This window comes from Scyliorhinus canicula, unplaced genomic scaffold (genome assembly GCF_902713615.1).
Source record: "Scyliorhinus canicula unplaced genomic scaffold, sScyCan1.1, whole genome shotgun sequence".
Lineage (NCBI taxonomy): Eukaryota > Metazoa > Chordata > Chondrichthyes > Carcharhiniformes > Scyliorhinidae > Scyliorhinus > Scyliorhinus canicula.
Genome location: NW_024055473.1, coordinates 132,429 through 141,484, shown reverse-complemented (window position 1 = coordinate 141,484; position 9,056 = coordinate 132,429). Strand labels below are relative to the sequence as shown.

The 9,056-nt window shown below is 47.8% G+C and overlaps 1 long non-coding RNA gene across 1 annotated transcript; it reads right to left on the bottom strand.

The window, feature by feature from the left end:
• Positions 1–558: 558 nt before the first annotated feature.
• On the bottom strand, positions 559–5,905 carry LOC119959850. Its single transcript, XR_005459305.1, has 3 exons — positions 5,561–5,905; positions 4,728–4,820; positions 559–619 (listed from the first exon to the last, which is right to left on the bottom strand). It is a non-coding gene; the product is annotated as an uncharacterized LOC119959850 (long non-coding RNA).
• Between the last annotated feature and the right edge of the window lie 3,151 nt (positions 5,906–9,056).

Sequence of the window (9,056 nt, the reverse complement as noted above, 5' to 3'; positions counted from 1 at the left end):
ATGGACCGAATGCCCTTCTCTGCCCTTTTTCTATTTTTTAAAAATAAATTTAATGTACCCAATTCATTTTTTTCCAATCAAGGGGCAATTCAGTGCAGTCAATCCACCTATCTGCCCATCTTTGGGTTATGGGGGCAAAACACAAGCAAACACGGGGAGAATGTGCAAACTGCACATGGACAGCGACCCAGAGCCGGGATTGAACCTGCGACCTCGGCGCTGTGAGGCAGCAGTGCTACTCACTGCGCCACCGTGCTGACAGCTGACTCTGACATTTCTGTCTAATCTCGCTTTATAATTTAACCCTGGAGAGTTCAGATATCATTAAGGTAAAGCTGTCCTATACTCCCTCCGAGGCCATTCTATCCTTCCTCTGGTTTGTAGTGCAGAACTGAACACAGTTCTCCAGGTTTGGTCTAACCAGGGTTTGTGAATCTCGGGCTTTTCCAGTCACACTGAGACCTGAAATCTTCCCTCACAGACAGAACAGACAAACCTTTCACCTTCCACACCCAGGTGCTGCTGATATTCAGGTTCTGATGAATCGAGTGACTCTGTCAGATCGCGATGTGACATTTGGTTTGCGTTTCCCGTCTGTTAAACCTCCACTTCCAGTATCCTGTAAATTTACAGAAACCTCACTGTCAGTTTAGGATAGAAATTCACAACATTCTCTCCTCGCCAACTTTGATTAAATGTATTCCTGGAGGTTTGATCACATGACCTGCCCCCATCCTCCAGCCATTAATCGGTCAACACATCCATCCTTGTGACACACTGCCTTCCTCGGCCAATTGGGAAGCAAAAGGTCTCATTACCTCACAGGACAGTGTTTGACTGTCAGCCAAACATCCTTTATCCCATTTTCAATATTTTTATATCCGCTGAAGAGAAATGTTCAAAAATCTTCTTTCCTGTCCCTATGATTTTCCAGAAATCCAGGTATGAATCTCACCAAGGTAGAAGGTAAAATTTGAATTTGTTGAAAATTTACTGAAGACCATGAAACCATTGTTGGTTGTTGTAAAGACCCATCTGGTTCACTCCTGTCCTTCAGTGAAGGAAATCTGCCATCCTTACCTGGTCTGGCCAAACCACAGCAATGTGGTTGACTCTTTAAATGTCTTCTCATCCAGTGGAAACATCTTCCACTTGTCTATCACATCAAACCTTTTCATAATCTTACAGGATCAGGCCATCCTTTATTCCCCTTTCCAGAGAAAAGTTTATGCCCTGTCCAATCCCTTTTGCCAGGTGTAACTTGCCAGTTCAGGCATAATTTAAATATATTTGCCTGCATCGTCTCCAGTCCTTCTAGGTCCATTTTGTGATGTGGAGACTTTACTTAATCTGAGCAGCAAACTCACTGTTGTCCTCAAATGCCTGTATGTTGCAGTATTTTAATCATTTTACCATTAGCTGAATGTAAGATGGGACAGAAGAAGCAGATCCAACGAGTCTGTAACACTGTAGAACATCTACAAACCTTGCCTCTTCCCCACACTGCTAAACAGTTGACTTTTTCACTCTTAGCCTGTCAGCTATGGTATTAAGAATAATGTGTCAGAGAAAGAGTGGATTTCAGCTCGGTGACACTCGGCCAGACTAAATTTTCGTTCACAGGGTTGTGGAGCTAATGTCTCCATGTCATAAAATGGATCTGGAAGGACTGGGAAAGTATTCCAGAATGATGCCTGAACGAGCAGGTTACAGCCAGCAAGAAATGCAGAGGCTCGATGAGCCATATGGTCTCCACCCGCTTCCATTACTTGTGTTCTTATGAACATCACTGTAAATAATTTCTTTTTTTTTTAATAAATGTTTTTTATTCAGTTTTCATGTTTTATATTGAACAAATTACAAATTGTTAGAGAGAGAAAAAAAAAACACGCAAAAATTAACATATATATTTACAGGTGAGCATCTTCGTAGTAATAACTGTGGCCTCCCCCTCTTTGCCGGCATACATATCTTACATTCCCCAACATGTTTATTGGCATTTATTTAGTTTGGTTTTGGGCCTTAGCTAGCCATCAAACCCCCGTAACGAGCCCGTAGCCCCCCCCCCCCCCTCCCCGCCGGCTACCTTCCCCCGACTATTCTTCCTCTTGTACGTTGGCCACAAACAGGTCCCGGAACAATTGCATGAATGGCTCCCACGTTCTGTGGAAGCCGTCGTCCGACCCTCGGATGGCGAATTTGATTTTCTCCATTTGGAGAGAATCCGAGAGGTCGGACAGCCAGTCTGCAGCTCTGGGCGGTGCTGTTGACCGCCAGCCAAACAGGATTCTACGGCGGGCGATCAGGGAGGCAAAGGCAAGGGCGTCCGCCCTCCTCCCCAGGAATAGATCTGGCTGGTCTGAAACCCCGAAGACCGCCACTATCGGGCATGGCTCCACCCTCAGCCCCACCACTTTGGACATAGCCTCGAAGAAGGCTGTCCAGTACTTCACAAGTCTGGGGCAAGACCAGAACATGTGGGCGTGGTTGGCCGGGCCTCTTTGGCACCGCTCACATCTGTCCTCCACCTCCGGGAAGAACCTACTCATACGGTTTCTCGTTAAGTGGGCTCTATGTACCACTTTTAGTTGCGTCAGGCTGAGCCTTGCGCACGTGGAGGTGGAGTTGACCCTATGCAGTGCTTCGCTCCAGAGTCCCCACCCTATCTCCATCCCCAGGTCGTCCTCCCATTTCCTTCTTGTTAAATCCAGTACGGTGTCGTCCCTATCTACCAGTCAACCATACATGTCACTACAGTTCCCTTTCTCTAGGATACTTGCGTCCAGTAGGTCTTCCAGTAGTGTCTGTCGTGGCGGTTGTGGGTACGTCCTTGTCTCTTTTCGTAGGAAGTTTTTGAGCTGCAGGTACCGTAGCTCGTTCCCCCCAGCTAGCTGAAATTTCTCTGTCAGTTCGTCCAGTGTTGCGATCCTGTCGTCCGTGTATAGGTCCCTGACTGTCAGTGTCCCCCCGTCCTGTCTCCACCTTTTGAAGGTGGCGTCAGTCAGTGCTGGTTTGAACCTATGGTTGTTGCAGATGGGAGCCTTGTCCGACATTTTGTTCAGGCCAAATTGCTGCCGCAGTTGGTTCCAGGATTGGAGGGTGGCTGTCACCACTGGGCTGCTGGAGTGTTTTTTGGGTGGGGATGGGAGTGCTTCCGTGGCGAGGGCCCGGAGGGAGGTCCCCATGCAGGAGGCCTCCTCCGCACGCACCCACTCGGCTTCTGGCTCCTGGGTCCATCCCCTTACTCGCTCGGCTGTTGCCGCCCAGTGGTAGAATTGTAGATTCGGGAGGGCTAGCCCCCCCCTGGATTTTGTTTTCTGTAGGACCTTCTTTGGGATCCTAGCATTTTTACCCCCCCATACGAACGCCATGATAAGTTTGTCCAGCGCTATGAAGAAGGCCTTGGGGATGTAGATCGGAATGGATCTAAACAGGAAGAGGAACCTGGGCAATACGTTCATTTTGATCGTCTGGACTCTTCCTGCGAGGGAGAGTGGGAGTTGTAAATCATTTCCATGCAGACACAACAGATGCAACAACCACCAGTTCATCGCCTTCCCTCCCACATTCCAGGATTCCAAACATACTTTCCAGGTGACAGTGATTTACTTGTACTTCTTGCTATCCACTGTTGTGTATGCACTGCTCACGATTTGATCTTCCCTACACTGAGGAGATTAAATCTGGATTGGGTGACTGTGGAACATCACCATTCAGTCTGCAAGCATAATCCTGAGCTTCTGATCATTTTAATTCCCCGCCCCATTCCCACTCTGTCCTCAGCCTCCTGCACTGCTCCAATAAAGCTCAAAGGAAACTCGAGGAACAGAACCTCATCCTTGATCAGGCAATTCCTGACCTTCCAGACACAACATTCATTTCAGTAATTTCAGATTATAATCATCACTCCGATATTTTTAGACAGTTGGTGCTGGTAATGGTTCTGCTGTTGCCATTTATACCTCACCTGGACCTGCCTTTTATTCTCTTGTCCTATTAGTTTATTTACTTATCTCATTGTCACCCAGATTTATCTTGCACCATTATCCCCTTTGTCATTTCATCACTTCAGCCTTACATCCTCCCAAACTGCCCCCCTCTGAAATGGCCCAGCAAGCCACTCAGTTCAAGGGCAATTAGGGGTGGGCAACAAATGCCGGCTCAGCCAGCGACAGCCACATCCCAAAACACATAAAGGAAAGTTGGCAGCTAGAAAGACAAATGCAATGTTCGCATTCATTTCAAGAGAGCTACAATACAAGACGAATGGGGATGAGAAACATATCAGCCATGATCGAATGGCAGAGCAAACTCCAAAACCTGATGGGCTGAATGGCCTAATTCTGCTTCTCTATCTTTTTTTTCAATGAGGGGATCTCATAGAAACATTTGTAAAAAAATTGTTGGAATCCATCCCAGACCTGGATCCAGATCAATTGATTCTTGGAGGAGACTTCAATTGTGTTCTGGACCCTAAATGGACTGGTCCAAGCTGATTCAACCACAACAAACACATGAAAAAGGAATGAAACCAGACGGACCACCCGGCATCGACCCAGGCACCAGAAACAACAACGGCAAACCCAGCAACAGATTTTTATAAACTGTACCCATCAGTAAATTGTGAAAAGGGACACAGATTTAAGATTGTGAACAAGATCTACAGGGGAGATAGGAGGTAGACATTTTATACAGTGAGTGATAACGATATGGAACTCAATGCTTACACACAAAGGTCGACAATCTCCAGGTCCCGGTAACCCGAATTTGATGTGAGGATTGGTTGTGAGTTTCCTGTCTGCGAATCCCTTTCTAAGCCCCTGTGAAAGAAGTTTACAAAGGCATCACTGTCAGTCCAGAAATGTAATTCAGGAAAGATAAACGTTTCGCCTGGTTTGAGTTTGCTGTGTGTAAATCCTCCCCTACTAATCCCCTGTAAAAGGAGTTTCCAAAATTAATCACTGTCAGTCCAGGATAGAAATTCACAACATTCTCTCCTCCTGCTCCCGGGTCCAGGATGACTGCTCATGCCCCCCGCTGCACACTGACCCTCGTTGTCAGAGCAGTCCCTTGATTTGACAGTGACATCTACTCGGGGTTGTGAATTTCTACCCTGGGTCTTCATGTGGCTGAACAGGGCCGCAGAGCTTTGGACACATGGGGCAGGATGTCCAATGAGACAGTGAAATCCGGAGAGCAGGATTGGCTTCCTTTTCTTTCCATCTCTGCCACCGCTTTGCATCATCAATAAGACATTGGGACTCAAAGACGAATCCAGTTTGATGGACAAGTTGTCTCCATTCTGAACAATGGGGAACAAGCTCCTCCCACTCATTGAAACATCGCCCAGACAAAGATGATAAACGTGCATGCGTCCTGATGCACATCCAATAAAGGTGGCGGCCGTTAACCCGAGCCGAACATGAACTACAGCTCCGCTCGATACAAACTGGGTCCCGGAGTCTCTTTTCCGAGGTTTGCAGCTTACAACAGCTTTACACAATTTTTCCGCCCACCCCAGCGATCTCTCGCTCCCTGTATATTGTTAAACGCCTCTCACCGATTTTGGAATTGATGCAGAACGGAGAATTTGACACTCATCCAAAACTTCATTCACTGCAGCGGTGTGAATGGAGAATTCCGGCCTATGTTTCTGTCAGGATATTGCTGGGGTAAAAGAAAAGTTCGAATTTGAATTGTATTTTTGTGTTTGTATTGAGATCTTCTTTCGCCAATATAATATAGTTAATTTTTCTTTGATTCTTAGTATTAAAAGTTAGGGCAGCACCGCAGCACAGTTGCTTCACAGCTCCAGGTTCGATTCCCGGCTTGGGTCACTGTCTGTACGTCCTCCCCGGGTCTCCGTGGGTTTCATCCGGGTGCTCCGGTTTCCTCCCACAGTCCAAAGATGTGCAGTTTAGGTGGATTGGTCATGATCAATTGCCCTTAGTGTCCAAGCTACTGGGTTACGGGCTTAGGGTGGAGGCGTGGCCTTGAGTTGGGTTCTCTTTCTAAGGGCTGGTGCAGACTCGATGGGCCGAATGGCCTCCTTCAGCACTGTAAATTCTATGATTCTTTGAAGAAGCCCTTCGACATTGTCATTACCCAGACTGCGCATGCTTTAATCACAACGGGTCCCGCCCATCATTCACTCCGACTGGTTGGAGGACCAGCTGCCCTCACTCGGTCCTCTAGACCTGCCCCTCCTCTTCCTATTGGTCCGGAGCTGCCGTCAATCACCCAGGCATTGTGACGGTGACAGATGGTGAGAGCAGCCACAGGCTCAGGCTGACTCGCTGATTGTCCAATAATAACAGTGAGAGTCTCAGTGGGACAATCAGACAATAATAGTGGAGATGGAGCCCAGAGGAGAAACAGCAAAGGATTCACTCACTTTGAGAGTAACAAACACTGTGTTCTAATAAGAGTCAGGCTACAGTGTGTGAGTGAACACATCATTGGATCCAATGTAGAATCATAGAATCCCGACAGTGCTGAAGGAGGCCATTCGGCCCAGTGAGTCTGCACCGCCCCTCATTCACTCCGATTGGTTGGAGGACCAGCAGCTCTAGGTCAATTCTCCAGTCCCGCTCCTCCTCTTCCCATTGGTCCAGAGCTGCCGTCAATCACGCGGACATTGTGACGGTTTCAGGTGGTGAGAACGGTCACAGGCTCAGGCTGACTGGCCAATAATAACAGAGTCTCACCGGGATCCTGAAGCACCGCTAATCAAAGATGGCGGCCGTGGAACTGGGCCTGGCACCCGATAAAAGCTCCGCAGCTGCCAACACGGGACTTATTCCGGCCTTGTGACCAACAGGGGGTGTTTATGAAACCTTCACTCTCTCCCCACCCCGACTCCCGGCTCCCGGCTCCCGTCTCCATTCCTCCCTCCGCCTCACCGACTCTATTCCTCCCTCCGCCTCACCGACTCTATTCCTCCCTCCGCCTCACCGACTCTCACCGCCCCAAACAGCCGCTCCCGCACTCGCAGAACTCCAAGCACAGTGGCACTGCGCATGCTCGATTCACCCAGCACTGCGACTGCGCACTGGGTCCTGTGGAGTGATTAGGGCACATTCACAGCCGCAGTGAAAGTTGGGTAATAGCCGCACCATTGACACCCCAAACTGTAAATAAAAAATAACTTGGTTACCAATTGATAAAAACAATCAAACAAATTATTGTCAATGGGTAATATGCTATTCACTATTTTTCAAAATGATTAAATGCTGCTCTCCTGTGGAACAATGCAGAACCTAAGGTTTTTTCCCCCAATGGGTCCTTCCTCTCTCCTCCCCAGAAGATGCAAACTCTTACTGGGTTCAATCCCAGAATCAGTAATTCCTCTATCTTCTTCCCTCTCTCTCGTGATACTGAATGTTCAATGTTTTCTAGAATGATCCAGCACAGATGTCACTCGGCACACCATGTCTATACTGACCCAGTACAAGAGCTGCCACTCTTCCTGGTTAAATTCCATTTGCCACTGATCTGCCCGTATGACCAACCCATCTGTATCATCATGTAATTTAAGGCTTTTCTCATCGCTAGTTACCACACCAACAATTTTCCATCTGCAAACTTATCGATCATACCTTCACATATTTCAAGACATCGATTTTGTATATAATTACTATTGGTGACTGAGGATGCACCGGATCTCCATCAGCACCTGAACCTGCGCTTCCTTCCTTCGAGAGTTTTAATAACTCTGGATAAACAATGCTGAAAAAACTGGGGCGGAATTCTCCGCCACCCGGGAATCGGCAGGGGCGGGAATCACGCCACATCGGTCGGCGGGCCCCCCATGGCGATTCTCCAGCCCGCGATGGGCCAAAGTCCCACAGCTGACAGGCCTCTGAGTGTGAACTCGCTGATGTCTCTGCAGTTTGGATGAATCAATGAATCCCTTCCCACACTGAGAGCAGGTGAACGGCCTCTCCCCAGTATGAACTCGCTGGTGTGTCTGCAGGCTGGATAACCGAGTGAATCCCTTCCCACGCTGAGAGCAGCTAAATGGCCTCTCCCCAGTGTGAACTCGCTTGTGTGACTGCAGGGTGGATAACTGAGTGAATCGCTGCCCACACTGAGAGCAGGTGAATGGCCTCTCCGCTGTGTGAAATCGCTTGTGTCTCTGCAGGTTGGATGAATCAATGAATTTCTGCCCACACTGAGAGCAGGTAAATGGCCTCTCCCCAGTGTGATTGCGTCGATGAGTCTCCAGCTCACATGGGAATCTGTATCCCTTCCCACAATCCCCACATTTCCACGGTTTCTCCATGTTTTGGGTCTCCTCGTGTCTCTCCAGATTGGACAGTCTGTGGAAGCCTTGTCTATACATGGAACATGTGCACTGTCTCTCCTCACTGTGAATGGTTTTTCAGGCTGTGTACCTGGTTAAAGCTCTTTCCACCTTCAGTTCACTGGAACACTCTCACTCGGGTGTGTGTTGTGTGGGTCTCGGTGCTTTTCCAGTCACATTCACATTTAAAATCTTTTGAAGCCGACAGATCGGGCAAACATTTCTCCTTCTCATATTCAGAGCCCGTTGTTTTCAGATCAGAAGGAATCGAGTGAGTTTGTCACATCAAGACGTGGTGTTTGAGATTTCTGTCTATAATTCCTCCTCTTCCAATATCCTTTAAAAACAATTTACAAAAGTCTTCATTGTTAGTTCAGGATAGAAATTCAGAACAGACAATTCTAGTTCCTATGGAATATTATTTCCTCTCTCGATCTCCAAAAGCTGTAAAATCTCCATCCCACACACTCTCCCTCCATTCTCACTCTGCTGTATCTAATATTCACCCTCCCGATTCTCCTGAAGGTGCTGATTCATGTTGATTGACAGATACATGCTCAGCTCACTGCTTCCTGACCAGGACACAGAGATTAGAATAGGAGCAAGAGTCGGCCATTCGGCCCACCGAGTCTGCTCAACCATTCAATGAGATCCTTGGCCGATCTACCTCAGCACCATTTTCCCACACGGTCCCCATGTCCCTCGATATCTTCAACATCTTGAAACCTATCAATATTTGTCTTGAACATAC